The sequence below is a fragment of the Melanotaenia boesemani genome, chromosome 11, assembly GCF_017639745.1.
Source record: "Melanotaenia boesemani isolate fMelBoe1 chromosome 11, fMelBoe1.pri, whole genome shotgun sequence".
Classification (NCBI taxonomy): domain Eukaryota; kingdom Metazoa; phylum Chordata; class Actinopteri; order Atheriniformes; family Melanotaeniidae; genus Melanotaenia; species Melanotaenia boesemani.
The window spans coordinates 32687523-32699726 of NC_055692.1; the positions used below are offsets into that span (position 1 = coordinate 32687523).

Consider the following 12204-nt stretch of genomic DNA (forward strand, 5'->3'; position numbering starts at 1 on the left):
AGAGACTGGTACAGACAGAAATGCCTGATCTGAGTCCACATGGTCACTTGAGAGGAGTCAATGAAACATTTATTTGAACACATCCTAACGGGAGTAAGATCAAAATTTTGCTAACTTGGCCTGCTTCTTTCATTGGAGTTTGGCCTTTTACTGTTTTAGGTTGAAAATATACCCTCAGTACTCGGACTGTCAGCTACAACCGGCACAATGAAATGCCAAAGCAACACCACAGCCACCACCCTGATGAAGGGACACTGCTCCTTGTCTTGAAGGTGGACTAAATTCACATGCAAACCAGATTATCCATGACATTATTCTAAATATTAGTAATGAAAAGTGTGTACATGAATAGATTTAAAACAGTGTTTCTGCTGATCAGATAGTTTTGTTAGAGCTCCTGTATTCTGAGCTGCATGCTGAGTGTTAAAGAATAGATCAGCTATTTAGAGACGATAAAAGACCACAAAGAAAAAAGATGCTGTGATGTGATAATGTGCTCCACAAAAAGCTTCCAGCTTTGTTTATTCAAATGTACAAAATGCTGTATTTTCTTCTGCGCCGTCTGGTTTGTGCAGTTCATATTTTGTTTTTTAAAAATTCTCCTTCTACTGTTAACACATTGGAGGTAAAAAGACCAATTCATCAGCGGCGTCCTTGTTACCCAGAATAATCCACCTCACTGAGCAGTTTCTTCTCTCTGCTGAGGGAATAGTCCCAAACAAAGACAGTTTTATTGCTTATCAGTGCCTCAAGTCCTGGGAAGATGTTCAATTATCCAACGTTTTCAGTAGTTTAAACACTAAAATAATGTTTCAGTCACTTCTACACAGTTACTTAAACCTTTTTTTTCCACGTTAGCATTAGCATGCAGCATCCACAGGGGTGTTTGAACCGCAGTCTGCATTCATTGATCAGTGAGTTATTCTCGTGTAAACCCACCGACAGCAATGAATGTTTATTGCAGCCTTAAGGGTGAACATCTGCGTCACAGCCGACCTGGTGTCGGACGAAATGCGTCCTGCAGATTCTGACGGGCACAGTTTAGATCTGGAGTCCGTACGCTGCCTGCTGGATGGCTTCCGGAGCAGCGCGTGTCCTGTGGTGTCTCTCAGGGTACAGTCAACGGTCGATGGTTTTGGTCAGGGCACAAACTCACCGACAGCGTTGAATGTTCCCCGTGGGCACTGAAATCTTTTTGTTTGACTGTAGTGAAAATGAACAAATGCAACATTTGGCAAAAAATGAAACTGCAAACTTAATTTCGATTAATATTGAAGCTTCTGTTTGAGGCCTGTAGTCTGACACCAGTGGAAAATCAGAGAAATTCTCTCCTGTTCCCTAGTTAAACCACATGTATTACAGATGTCTGCAGTTTCAATCAAAATACATATTGTGATGTCTGCAAGCCGCTGTGATGTCAGACCTGCCAGCGTTTCCACCTCAGCTGTCAACAGATGGTTACAACAGTGGAACAAAACAAAAGGACTGGATATATGCATGCTTTGAGTCTTGCATTTCTGTGTCTGTGTGAGTGTGTGTGTGCTTGTTTCTGTTGGCTTATGTGGAACACTTTTATGCCAGGACGTGTTACCACCCTTGTTGCTCTAGCAGCTCGAATGACGTTGATAAGAAGCCAGCAGAAGAGTGCAAGCAGAGGTGATGGTGCAAAGATTTTGACCAGCCCTGCAGACATGGTGAACGCCGTCATTGCTGCATCATTCTCACCTCCTGCAAAAGCACTCGGAACACTTGGGCCGACGAGCACCTCCAGCCTGCAGCGAGAGAGACAACAAAAAGGCACGGCATGAACAGAGGGAAGACGGTGACAGTCAGGCTTATGGAAGCAGGCGAATTGGTGCAAGTGTGATCAGAGAATGCTGCCGTGCCCCACAGCTTAAACAAGTGCACTGCAGCGTTGAGCTAGTTAGAGATTACTGTTCCCTTTACCCTGCGCTGAACCTCAGCTACTGCTTTGGGAGTGCGCCTTCCTGTGTTCGCCTCTTTGAGGTTGGAAAAATCATGCAGTCATGTTTTATTAATGCTCTCCCTGTCTCTCTGTCTGTCTCTCCTTTCTGTCTCTGTTCTCCATGCTTCCCTCAGTACTGAAAAAGATTTGGAACGCTGCGTTTTGTTTGCTCGGCATCCTTGTTTTCACATTGAGGTTCAGGCATTTTCTGCCGGCTGAGGTTTTAATTTTCGAAGGCACTGATACCGGTCTGGAAGGAGGTGAAAGCGTGATGCAGCTCACTGTGGAGAGATTTGTTGCACTTCTGCAGGATTTGTGTTCTGTTGGATCAATCAGATGGAGAATGAGAGAATAGGAAGTGCAGATTTTGTTGTGTGCTTTTTGTACAGCACAGGGCTTTCAGAAAGGAGCTGCACTGTCCTGCTCGCTGCATAATGAATGATCACTTTAAGAAGAGGGAAGCACAATTCACTCTCTACCAGTTTGACACAGTTCACTGACCATGGAGAAAACATCATTATTACGACAGCATAGTATGAAAACATTCCTCAGTTTGCTGCGTTCCATGAATTATTTTCAGAGTTTCTGCCATGTGGGTGCAGCTATACAAAATTTTCACAATGAATTCGGCTGGAGAATTATTGTAACTTTGAATTATATTATTAAAAATAGTGTTTACAGAGGATCTACAATAAATAATTATTGGAAGATATTCTCATATTCTTCTGATCTCAGATACTTTTTATTTACTGTTTTATTAATAAATTCTCTCACGTTTTCCAGATTTCCTTCTGCGTTCTTTTGCACTGACAAGGTGGGAAGTAATGTTTTTTTAGTCTCATTGGCTTGGGCTTCAGTGGCTTCCCTCCCTGGCACTTGTACCATTTGGCTGTTTGCCCGAGACACACAGAGGCATTTTTCATTCTCAAATATCTCTCTCCTCCTTTCTGTTTTTTTTTTTTTTTACCTCCCTCCATTTTGAATGAACTTCCGTTTCCTCTGCTCTCATGAGAAGTTATGGGAAATATACGTTGACTGGCTCCACACACACTGACTCATTCATCTGTTCGAGGCGTGGCCATACTTCCACGCTGAGAATCTTGATAATACCACCGCTGGCGTGGTCCCCAGAAACTTTGCATAACTGACAAACTTGCAAAAGTGTAACATGTAAAAATAGCTGGGTGAGCATGAGAGCCTGACGGGACACGAGTGAACAGTACAACATTGTGACTGAACCAGTGTGAACCCTGCGTCGTCAGCACATTCCAGGGGTTGGACAATGAGAAGCACACTGTGTACTCTCTGTGTCGTGCTGCATATCTGGCTGGTCTACAGCCAGGAGTCAGTGCTGCCTGAAACAAGGCCAGTGCAGCACAGATGCACAGAAGTCTGCAAAATGAGCTCAGATTTGTTTAAAGGAACAAATGTCAGTTGTGTTGGATCACATGGGTTAGACACAATGTTCATTCTTCAAGTTCAAGGTTTGGAATAAAAAAACAAAGTGATCAGTGAAACTATTCAATTGTAGGATTAAACTTTTTAAGGCCTGCTGTGCAGGACTAAAATACGAGGACATGGTCCTTGCGGGAATCTATTCTCAGACTAGAACCCAAATGGACAGAGGTTATTCAAGAGGAACTCAGCGCTGTACATCCTGTTCCCTCTGGTTATGTTTGAGGTCAGCCAGATGGAATAGGTTAAGCTTGAGGTAAAATTTGACAAAGTTAAGAGTTAAAAAATACTCTGGATAAGAAGGCGAATGTATTCATCCACCAAAAACCACCCAAAAATCCCCACACCCCTACAATCCAGCAGACCCTTGCAGCATGAAAACATCCACTGTTTTTCATTGAGGGCCACTCCGCTTTGACAGGTCAGTTTCACTTTCCGTTCCTCACCACGAGACGAGGTGTGAAAAGGAAATCCGAGGTATCGCTTCCTGCTGCTGGACCCCCAAAACTTGCCTGATACCTGTTCATTTCCTCTGACAATACAAATATGTGCTTAAACGTGTCCACAGTTAACCTGACACTCTCAGCATAGCTCAGATGCCTGTTCAAAAATACTCAGGCTGGGCGGCCGCCAGCATATGCTTTCACACACTCTCCCATCCCATCATGCCTCCTGACAATTATTATTATACAATCTCCTGGCGCAGTCAGACATCTCCTAATGGAAGTGCATGAAGAGATTAGATCGCTAAAATCACTCGTGCTGTGAGTGATCCTCTTCGTGAGCAAACTCAATCAGATTCAACAAATAGGCCTTAATTGCCATGTCAGTCGCAAAATAGGCTTTAAGTCACATTGGACATTTTAATATCCACTTGAATTAAGAAGTTTATAATGAGATTTAGCGGTGCAGTGGGGTCACTTAGCATCATATTTAGCTGTCACACTGCTGCGGCTGTTGGGAAATAGTCTTTTATATAACAGTGTGGGTATAAATTGTGCACATTAGTAAATATGTTGGGGTTAGTTAAGCACTGGAGGCCAAAACTCTCTGTATTTGCCACACACGGTGCATACAGGATGATGTAATTGGTTTCATGAGTGATTAAGAAATGACCAAAAATGCAATAACTGATTTAACTCTAGAGCCTGTTTAAATACTTAAAAAGTCAATCGGGCTAAACCTGCAGTGTTCATAGTGGCCCTGCTCCAGCGCAGGGACTCCTTCAGGCTGGATGCCAAGCTTTTCCAGAAACACCCTGCCTCCACGTGCCATGCATCATCCTGCCAAAACTTTCATTTCATTTGCAACCTTAACTGTGGCCAGCTCCGTTCTCGGCACCACAGCCTGGCTGTACGGTGATGTTTCACTCGTTCCCAGGCTGAGTGACGTGCACGGCTACTTCTGGTTTTGGCTCTTTTTTTCTCTTTGCTGCGCACCTGAAGTTGATGGCCTTGATCACATCAGTTTGACTCTGGTTGACTTATCCACTCCTGCAGAGCTGCACTGTATGTCACACCCTTCACTTCTCCAAGTGTCTGTTGGCTCATTTCACTCATTTCAGATGGTAAAGCTGATGAATATGTATCCCAGGCTTTTTTTCCCAGCCATTTTGAGGATTCCTAACAAAGGAGGATGAGAAAGCCCTTTGTGGTTGTCTTCTGGATTTAACCGTGACGCTTCTCTGGTGCCTGCTGCCACTTTTTATCTTAAGCAGACTTTATCCCCAGGTCAGACTCGGCCACTTTTGAGCACCGCCATTGTCAAGGCTCACACCCATGATCTGCCCTCAAACTAGCATATTTTGTTGGGAACTTGGTCTCTGCGGCTGTTAATTAACTAAAGTGATGCAGAAACATTATGCGAACAAATGCATCTTTGAGGACACCCAAACAAAAGGCCATAAAAATATAATCCATGTTTTTAATCTGTCCAGTCGATGCATTGCTGGATAAACGTTCCCGTCATGTATTTGCCGTTCAGACCTGCTGTACCCCTGACTGCGGCAGAGATCAGGGAGCCAGGCTGTTGCCAGCATCGCCCTCCGTTTCCACTGCTCCCACCCTGTCCGAGGAGGGAGGCTCATTCCAAGAGATTTAGAAACGGCGCAGAGCAGGAGTGAAAATCGCATGCAGCGATTCTGATTTTGTATTTCCATTATCAGTGGGGGCCAGCAGAGTGAGCCAGCATGGGAATGACCTGGATATCGATCGAGCTTTATTCTGCGCACAGATGCTGCCTGTGCCACCTTACACAGACAGACATAGCTGATCCACATCAGGAGCATAATCGCGGGGAAGTCCACCATAGAGCTGATTTGGTTAGAATAAAAAGTGCTGGTTAGTGGCTGTTTGAAGCTGAAACCAGTCCTCAAAAGAAATACTGATGCAACCGTCAATGCACTAAAAATTTGAACCTTACCACTTGTTTTCTGTTTTTCCAGCCTCGTATACCAAACCGTGTTTCTCTGAATGGCCAGTTCCGTCATTGTTAGCGACCTTTATCCCCTCACTCCATACTGTCTGCTGCACCATTTTTTTCCTATTAAGCCTCATAATCAAGTTCTTCTTTGCGTGACAAACATTACAATGCATTGTCCCCTGTCCCAGGAGGAGGGGTAGGGGGTGGGGTGGCATGTTGCTGCATCGCACCAGCATTAAGGACACGATGTCCTTAATGCGTTGTACGATGCTTTGTGCACCGTTGACCTGATCAGTGGCGCCTAAGCCCAAGTTAAGCTCATCTTTTTGTCCTACTGTATTGATGAAAGGCGGGCAACTGTTCGGTGCTGTGGATAAAACGCAGGAAGTCCCGCATGTGGGATATTTTTAGAGTTGCTTAAATGCCCGATTCTCTACGGTAGGTTGAGTACTGCAGCAGAAGTCATGGATGTTTTTCGAGTCAAACATTGCGGCAGTTTGAATTGGCTCTGCGAAGAAGTTTGATGAGCAGAGTTGTTGTGGCCAGTGCTTAACAGAGATGCTCAGAAACTTAACCCTCCTCCCTGGCACCCATCACCATCACCTCCCTCTCCAGCAGAGGAAAATCTCTGCTGAATTCGTGTCTCCTTTCAGATTTCTAAGAGGCGTTAAACCTTTCTGGATTAAAGAAGGTAATCTGACAGGCAGAAGATTGTATTAGCTGGAGTGTTGGCAGAGCTTTTAATTTCTCCTCTCTTTTCATTTCCCCCTCTTAGCCTGCCTCTCCTGCTGACCTGCTAGATGGTATTATTATGTTTTTCTTTTGAATTACAGCAAAAACATCCACATCTTCGCTGCAATTCAGTCCCCCCTCTTCCTCTTGCATGCTCTCTCTTCCACTCTTCTTCATCCGCTCCCTCTCTCCTTCCTACCTAGCAGTGACAGCATACTTGTGTGAACCCATGATTTATCATTTGCTAATCCGTGCTGATTATGGAGCTTTCCACAAGGCTCTTATCTGTTGCTGAGCCCGCTTTTCACTCCATAGCTGCCAATTATCTTTCAGGCAGCCTGCAAACAGACCTGTCTCAGTCAGCCAGCTGCAGATCCGCCACCAAGACCTCTTACTCTCTAGATACAGGGGTACACACACACACACAGGCACAGGCACGCCATCGACAGGCCGAGTGCACATATTTCTGGTCTGAGTGCTTCCTGAAGTGTCAGATTGAAATCAAACTTTGACTTGCATTGACTTCACCTGCAGAGTGTGAAGATGTGAGGAGGGTTGTTGAGAAGAGGAGCGGCAGTGACTTATTCATAAGATAAACAACAAACTGATGTCAAAACCTTGTTCATTTTGACTAGCTTTGAGCTTTTAATCATCCAACTTGACATTTTGAAGCTCATTTATTAGTGGATTGGCATCAAGGTCAACATCTTGCTAGCGTGCCAAGTCTACCACCCACACAGGCTGGAGGAGCAGGGCTGCAGTGCCTCGCTGTGACTCATCAACACTTCCCGTGGCCAAGCAACGGGGCTGCCAGGGTTGGTGCACAACAGCATGAGGTTACGGGCAGCGAGGCCTCACCCGCGGGGAGGGTACACGCTCAGCTGATGTGGCGTCCAATTGTCAGTGTAATGGGAAGTGACGTGCACATCAGAGCAATGTGGGTCAGAACGCCAGACGACCAGCCCGCGGCCTGTATCTGCTCCGCCTGTCTAATCTGCTGCAGCCTGACCAGACGAGGCTCTCTAATCGACCCTGATATTCACTGAACACACATTTTCATCTCCCCTCACGCTCTGGAACGCACACGCAGAAATAAGAAATATCTATGTATGACCTTTCAGGAGATTCAAATGGAGTGGGAGTGGCAGAAAGAAGGCTGTGAAGTAGTCGAACCCTGTAAGGCCCCTGTAGCAAACATATCCAGATTTTACACTTTTGTTTATCTCATCTGATGTAACAACCACTATATATATGATATTCTTCGCGCCTTCATTAGCTGTGAAATATTTATGTGCAAGCAGCTAAATATAAGTGGCAGAGATCTGCGCTCCCTGCGATGCGGACTAGCTGTGATTTTTCTGCGGGTGAAATTGGGTCAGATGGACACAGAGCTTAATAAGATTCTCATGACATGTTTGGGGGGCTGGCGACTGAGGGGAGGAAGAGGATGGGAAGGGAAAGGATGGGGAGGGGGTGAATGTTGGAGGGGAATGCGTGAACTTTTCTAAGTGTTTGCTTAGCACATGTGTACAGACTAAACAGCGTTGTGGAAGCCAGAGGGAAGTGACACATGAGGGTCTTGAAATGTTTTTGACATTTTCTGCTCAAACACTGGTTTTTTTTTTTGGTTTTTTTTAACGGCGGGGGGGTAGCGGCCCCAGAGGAGTTCAGCCTGTGCGAATCTGCCTCTGCCTCATCAAAGGCAGTAATTTCCTGTTCATTTTAGGCCCCCATCCCCCATCTCTGAGCTCTTGTCTGCTAATCCCAGCCCTCCAAACGAACCCCCCCCCTCCACCCACCCAACTCGCTCCGCACAAACACACCCTCCAACCCCCATCCGGGGCCCCCCTGCTGGTGTCCTGCCCGCCTGTGCTTATGCTTGGTACACTCCAGGGCTGGGGACTGGGAGGCTGTACGCTTTGTGTCAGCAGGCTCACGGCTGAGCACTAACAAATCCTCATTGTCCCGCGCGGGAGCGCTGACCGAGGAGGAGGAGGGGGCATCACTGTCTGGTTTCTATTCAAATCCAGGTATCCACACAGGCCCTGTGAGGGAGCGAGGGGTGCAGCTGAGGTTACGCAGTCCCAAGCCTAGGACCAAAGTCCATCCAGACCTCCGCTCAGGGGCCAGGCGGGTGTTGAGGTGCCGGGGTCACAGAAGCTGCTTACACAACCGCTGCCTTCTCTGAACTCACCAGCTGATCAACAAGTGACACTAGATTTCAAAAATCCACTTCCAAAAGGCTTTGTTGCCGTTTTGGGGACAGAAAAAAATCCCAAGTTCATCTCCACAAAGTCCAAACATTATCAACTACTGTAAAATATATATATTTTTTACTTTCTTTTAAATGATCACAGTCTCACTGAGAACATCAAGCTTTATTCCTCGTTTTTCTCACACGGAGACAAAACACTGCTGTATTATCAGGCTGTCGAGCGTAGTTTAGCAACCTGCATTTCTCTGAAAGGCTGAGTTGATTGGACTTATGGAGAGGATGACTTCAGCTGCCAGCTTTAACCGGTAGTGAGGGCTGATATGTGTATCTGAGTAACAAGACTCTACACGTACAGGCATTTAGGAATGACTCGTACTGCGTTTAAGCCCGAAAGCCTCAGATATGCAGCACACGTTTTTTTTCTTCTTAAAAAGAGCTTGAGGCTTTTGTTTTTTATCTGAAAGCAATAACACTTGTTTTTTTTTTTACTTAATATAGCAGCTGTTTGCAGCTTTTGATTCCCTCATCAGCTCTCAGATATCAATCCAAATTTATTAATGCGTTAAGCCAACAATTTTTTTTTTGTTTTTGCCCTGTGAAACGGCAGCAGCCGTGCTGTACATCTGTGATCCGGGGAGATGTTTTTGTCAGTTGTTGCTACTCCCTCATGCACACAGCTTTTTGCAGTGGATTAAGAGCTTTGGACAAAAGCGGACTGGGAAGAAAAAAAAGAAAAAAGATATAGGGACGGGCTGCATTTCCTGTCGCTAAATACATTCCAAACCCACTGACCCCCCCCAAAACAAACCAGCAGGGAAAACCAGTGAAAAGGAGAATAGAAAATAACAAGCTCTGTGAAAATAACTGTTTCTCTTATTCTTCCTCTTTTCTTACTTTCTATATTTAACCACCTCCTACGTTTACACTTCCTTCACTGCAGTTTCTTTCTGCTCTTAACCAAACGTTTAAAAAGCCTCTGGACAAAAACGAAGTACACAAATCAGATGTAAAATATATTAATGTATATATTTTAAATTGTTTTCATCTCATTCAACCGATGTCTCAACTGCCTGTTTTTCTTTTGACCTGCAAAGCATGCTGGGGGTTCCCAAAGTGAGAGACGCTAGGTGAGCACATTGAGAGGCAGTCATGAAGTGAAGCATAGTGACCCCTTAAAAACTCCAGTCTAAAGGCTGGTGTCCCCCCTCCCGTCCCCACTTCTCCCCTGGTGAAGCGGGGCAGCAGCTGGCTGACCTGTCCCTCCGCTGCAGCCTCTAATGGCTGACCTGCCCTGTCTGGTCGGCCCTGCTCGCTTTTGTCTACTGTCTGGCTCAGTTCCTCCCAAGTCAAACATCGCTACTGGCTACCGCAGTCCGCATTCCCACAGAGCAAGCTTCAGAAAGAAAAAAAAAGATTACACAAACAGACACGCAATCACACGCTTTTTCACACTTGGCACACTTTGTCCGGCACGCTGTCTCTTTCTGTCTTGCACGTACATCCCTTTCGTTTTCTACTCTAGTTTCACAAACTCTCTCTCTCTCTCTCTCTCACACACACACACACACACACACAGACACAAACACACATCAGGACCTATTTAGGAATTCCTTCTGCAGGTGAAATGACATCATTTTATGAATTAACATTTGCCTAAAACAGAAAGCATGATTTTTAATTCTGCTAAATTCTGAATTATTTATAAATGGTCCACGCTGCAGTATGAAAAATAAAAATAAGTGTCAAAGTAGTGAAGCTTCACAAGGAAAGAGGTTGAGCAGATCAGATACTCACCTAAAACGTAGCCAAAAGTTGAGCAGCAGGAAACTGTGGTGACCGGATGGCAGAAAACACGAGAGCGAAAAGCTTCCATATTCAGGCAGAGACCTCATGTAGACGAGCAAAAAAGTTGCTGCTGAAATGGGTTGAACGGGTTCCTCTCTCTCTCTCTCTCTCTCTCTCTCTCTCTCTGTTTCTCTCTCTCCCCCCCAGACGTGCACACATACTTGTGGATACACACTCTAAACACACAGCCTTTCAGTCTGATCTCCATGCCTCCTGTGGGACGTCAGCCAGCAGTTTTCAAATACAAGTGCCTGACAAATCTCTTTCTCTCTCTCTCTCACCCTCCCGTGCTCTTGTTCCTTCTGTGTGTCTACATAAATAAACAAGCACACGCATTCGCACATGCACTCATTCATTTCCCAGCACCCCCCAAACGCACACACACACACACACACACACACACACAGACACACACACCCAAGAGCCTGGCTACAGCACAAGTTATTAAACTGCTCCACATTTTCTTGCATGCACTATATATGAGGCAGTTGATGGACAGTAGCACATAGAGTCATGTGTGGAGAGAGGGTTGCTGTGATTGGCTGAAGGCCTGGGAGCCGGTGGAGGGAGGGGAGTGGCGGATGCTGTGATTGGCCAGAGCTCAGACCATTGAAAGCTTCTTTATTGAATGGCTGCTGCTCTGGGTGGAGTTTGAGTGACACTGCTGGGAAAAAAGAAATGACCCAACATCCTGAGAGTTTTGTGTCTTTATTGGAGTGTTAACTGCTGAGGTTGGAGCGTTTGAAGGTGGCTGTATGAGTCACAGCCAAGAAGCTGAATTCACATCACGTCAACATGATTACTCTCTGAGAAACGCAGTTACTGATCATTGCAGATTGTTTGACATATAAGTCAGGCGTCAAACAACAAGTCCACACTTATAAATACATTTTCCTTCCAGTTTTAAATCCTCTTAAGTCATCTTTTTAAAATGATTTGATTTTCAAACTGTTTTCATGAAGTTTTAGATTAGTCAGAAATATATCTAACAAATTGTTAGAGGTGAAAACGCTCAATAATGCCCCCAAAGCCAACTACAGCTTACTGAGGTAAACGAATGATCTGGCTTGTATCGCCCATCCAAAATGGTCACATCCCATCACGGAGTGTGACACAGCAGCGCTCGCACAGAAAGATATTTCAAGCACAAGATATGAAAAGCTGGAAAATAATTGGAAAGGAGGTCACAGGGCTTGATATTAATGAGCTCCAATAATCTGATATGTCTCTTGTAAACAGGCAGATTACTGAACAGCCGTGCTTGAGTGGAAAGAGGTGTGTGTGGTTCGGTTGTTTATATCCAGTAATACAGATCCTGTTAGGCAGCAAATACATGAGGTATTTCAGCTGGAAATTTGATTTAGTTTTTTTTTTTTTTCATCCTAAATCTTTTTTTAGGGCCATTAAAAAATCTGGTTAACCTTCCCAAGATTTTTTTTCCCAGTTTTAAGTCTGCCTGCCTTTTTTTTTTCCTTCTTTTCTTAAATGTAAAAGTACGTGTAGAACTCAACCTTTTTAATCCCGATTGAACATTCAGGCATTTTTTAGGACAGCTTCAGTTGTCAGATTA

At 45.0% G+C, this 12204-nt stretch overlaps 1 protein-coding gene and 1 long non-coding RNA gene across 2 annotated transcripts in view; one reads left to right on the plus strand and one right to left on the minus strand.

Moving 5' to 3' along the window:
• The window catches only part of nr6a1a (nuclear receptor subfamily 6, group A, member 1a), a 110357-nt gene that overhangs the window by 35880 nt on the left and 62273 nt on the right, over positions 1–12204 (plus strand). The gene's annotated exons all lie outside the window — the stretch shown is intronic.
• LOC121649208 lies at positions 493–11055 on the minus strand. Its single transcript, XR_006012081.1, has 3 exons — positions 10584–11055; positions 1726–1772; positions 493–700 (listed from the first exon to the last, which is right to left on the minus strand). It is a non-coding gene; the product is annotated as an uncharacterized LOC121649208 (long non-coding RNA).